General features: G+C 37.7%; 1 non-coding gene across 1 annotated transcript; it reads right to left on the bottom strand.

Annotated features, from left to right (window-relative positions):
• Positions 1–107, bottom strand: LOC131228363 (small nucleolar RNA R71). The gene has a single exon (XR_009162868.1). It is a non-coding gene; the product is annotated as a small nucleolar RNA R71 (small nucleolar RNA).
• Between the last annotated feature and the right edge of the window lie 2,907 nt (positions 108–3,014).

Here is a 3,014-nt window from a genome sequence, read left to right as displayed (position 1 = left end):
GCACTAAAATAAGAAATCAAGTCATTCTCCCAAAAGGGGAATGAACTATTTTTTCAAGCTTGGGAGCGCTTCAAAGACATTCTAATTACTTGTCCACATCATGGTTATGAACCATGGCATATGATTAATGCTTTCCGAAAGGGGCTCACCATGGATACCCGTCAGTTCATAGAGATGATGTGTAGTGGAACCTTTCTTGACAAAGATCATAATAAGACTTGGAATTTTTTAGATATGTTAGTAGAGAATACACAGACATGGGATGTCTCTACTAAATCAGACCAAACTAGACCCATTCTTAGAAAGAAAGCGGGGATGTATGTCTTAAGAGAGGAAGAAAACCTTAATGCAAAATTCGCTGCATTGGCTAGAAAGGTCAAAGCCTTGGAAATTAGGAAGGTTGATATGGTTAAAGCAAACACTTCCTTAGGTAATTTTTGTAGCATTTATGGTGGTACAGACCATGACACAAAGGATTGTTCAATAATCTCAGTTGTACAAAATATCATGCATGAGCATGATCAAGCAAATGCTATAAGTAACTACAAAAGGTCAGTTATGCAACCAATGGGAAACACGTATAATCCAAATTGGCATAACTATCCTAATCTTAGTTGGAGGAATGGACTACAAATTAATGTGCCCAATGCACCTCAAATGCCTCCACAAAACAACTTCTTTGGGGCACCTAACAATGCACAATATGTGCCCCCACCAAAGTGATCATTTATGGAGGATGCATTGACCACATTTATGAACTCTCAAGATCAAATGAATTAGTCTCTAATCTAATCAAATTAGGAATTAAAGACAGCTGTGGCTAGGATTGAGACTCAACTAAATGCTAGAAAAAAAGGCACCTTTCCTTCTCAGCCTATGCCAAACCCTATAAACACACATTTCATTAGAGACTCAAATCCAAGTGAGCTACATCATGAACAAGGTAAGGCCATCGTTACCTTGAGAAGTGGAAAAGAGGTCGATAACAAGATAATGCAACTGATAGAAATATTGGAGGATGAGCCGCTGTCTCAAGAGAATGATGAATCGGCTATGGTTCAAGAGCCACAACAACAAAAGGATAAAGAGACTAAGTCATATGAGCCTCCAGTTCCGTTCCCATCTAGACTTCGAAATCCAACTGTCCCCATGAAATATCAAGAGGTGTTGGATGGGCTTCAAAAGGTTACTGTCAATATTCCTCTACTTGATGCCATTAGACAAATTTCATCATATGCTAAATATCTCAAGGACTTGTGCATTATAAAGAGAAAATTAAATGTATACAAAAAGGTCTTCCTTACTGAGAAAGTGAACGTTATCATTTAACAAAGGGCTATACCCAAATACAAAGACCCAGGAAGTCCCACTATTCCTTATATTATTGAGAATTTTCAAATTGAGCATGCTTTGCTAGATTCCAGTGCAAGTGTCAACTTAGTACCTTATTCAGTTTACAAACAAATGGGGTTAGGCGAGCTTAAACTAACCACGATTACACTCCAACTCGCTGACCGCTCCATTAAGGTACTAAGGGAAATTTTAGAGAACGTGCTAGTCCAAGTGGAAAAATTCTACTTCCATATGGATTTTATTGTACTAGACACTAAACCATGTGTAAATGCTAGCGCTAAAGTTCCCATCATTTTACACTGCTTATTCCTAGCAACTTCAAATGCAATCATAAATTGCAGGAATGGAATGATGAACTTATCTTTTGGTAACATGACTTTAGAGCTAAATATTTTCAATCTATGTAAGCAGCCCATTGATAATAATGAGATCCATGAGCTGAATTTCATGGACTGCTTGATAGAAGAAGAGGAATTGGAACCTAGTCTGACTAAGGAATTGATTCACGTCTTTGGGGACTTAAAAAATTCTGATTTCGAAAAAGTGCTTGCTAAAATTTGTGATGATAATGAGAGCACTACCACCCAGGACATTGGTATATACCAATGGAGACCGCGCACTCAAATCCTATCTATCGAGGACTCGCGACCTCTGCCATCACTAACCAATGTTCCAAATCTTGATTTAAAACCACTACCAAATGAGCTTAAGTATGTATACTTAGGTGAAAATAAAACTTATCCTATGGTGATCTCTTCATTTTTAGAGAAGGATTAAGAGATTAAATTATTGAAAGTTCCAAGGGACCACAAAGGAGCCTTGTGCTGGACCATTTCTGACATCAAGGGTATAAGCCCTTCTATGTGCACCCATCGGATCCACCTCGATGAGGACGCCGAACCAATTAGACAACCTAAAAGGTGTCTTAATCCAAACATGATGGAAGTTGTAAAAAATGAGGTGATCAAATTATTGGATGTGGGAATCATCTACTTAATATCCGATAGTGTTTGGGTGAGTCTAACTCAAGTAGTTCCAAAGAAATTTGGAATAACTATTGTGCAGAATTCTAATAATGAACTCATACCAACACGTATCACCACTGGTTGGCGTGTTTGCATTGACTATAGAAAATTGAACTAGGTCACAAAGAAGGACTATTTCCCTCTACCATTCATTGATCAAGTTTTAGAGAGGGTAGCAGGTCACTCCTTATATAGTTTTCTTGATGGATATTCTGGATATAACCAAATAGAGATAGCCCTGGAAGACTAAGAGAAAACCACGTTCACTTGTCCATTTGGCACGTTTACTTTCAAACGGATGCCATTTGGATTGTGTAATGGCCCGACAACTTTCCAACGGTGTATGTTAAGTATTTTTTCAAATATGGTTAGGAAGTTTCTTGAGGTTTTTATGGACGACTTCTCTGTATTTGGGAATAGTTTTGAAGAATGCCTCAACAATTTATCTCTTGTCTTGTCTAGGTGTGAAGAGAAACATCTTGTCTTAAATTGGGAGAAATGTCATTTCATAGTTCAAAAGGGAATTGTTTTGGGCCATGTTATCTCCAAAAATGGAATCGAGATAGATCGCTCAAAACTCGACATTATAGCTAATCTACCTATCCCCCAAACTGTTAGAGATATTAAATCACTTAC

This window comes from Magnolia sinica, chromosome 15 (assembly GCF_029962835.1).
Source record: "Magnolia sinica isolate HGM2019 chromosome 15, MsV1, whole genome shotgun sequence".
In the NCBI taxonomy this organism is placed as follows: domain Eukaryota; kingdom Viridiplantae; phylum Streptophyta; class Magnoliopsida; order Magnoliales; family Magnoliaceae; genus Magnolia; species Magnolia sinica.
This window is presented reverse-complemented; position numbering and strand designations above follow the sequence as displayed.